Here is a 466-nt window from a genome sequence, read left to right on the forward strand (position 1 = left end):
AACCTGGAAGTTGAGAGCCCACTTCTGCCGAGGTACCGATGCCCTCATGGAGCCCAACAGTACCAGTGCTCCCAGTGTACTGGGGTGGGAAAAGCAGAGCTGCACACTTGGGTCTCAATCTGACACATGTGATGAGACCTATGGAGCCTAACTGGGCTGGAAAATGACCCTGGATACGCAGCTGCAAAGCAGGGACACCTGGGACTGGATGGATGGACGGATGGATGGATGAAGCAACACCAGTTTAGCCAGGACACAATGAAGAACCAGAGTAAATGTATGTAAAATGAGAGAGTAAATGTATGTAAAACGCCCTGCCAGCTCCTGGACACCACAACCCTCCTGCTCCAAGCAGGCATCCACACCTACCTCCCAGGAACAAGCAGGAAACATCTCCTAGATGTGAGTGTCCTTGAATTCCCTTTTTTCAGTGGCAGGCGCTCCTGCCGGGGCGGCTGCCGGCGCC

General features: G+C 53.9%; 1 protein-coding gene across 1 annotated transcript in view; it reads right to left on the minus strand.

Annotated features, from left to right (window-relative positions):
* The window catches only part of ADAMTS7 (ADAM metallopeptidase with thrombospondin type 1 motif 7), a gene marked incomplete at its 3' end in the record, with an annotated part of 49447 nt that overhangs the window by 20607 nt on the left and 28374 nt on the right, over positions 1–466 (minus strand). The window lies entirely within an intron of this gene.

The sequence above is a fragment of the Egretta garzetta genome, unplaced genomic scaffold (genome assembly GCF_000687185.1).
Source record: "Egretta garzetta isolate BGI_Z169 unplaced genomic scaffold, ASM68718v1 scaffold651, whole genome shotgun sequence".
Taxonomy (NCBI): domain Eukaryota; kingdom Metazoa; phylum Chordata; class Aves; order Pelecaniformes; family Ardeidae; genus Egretta; species Egretta garzetta.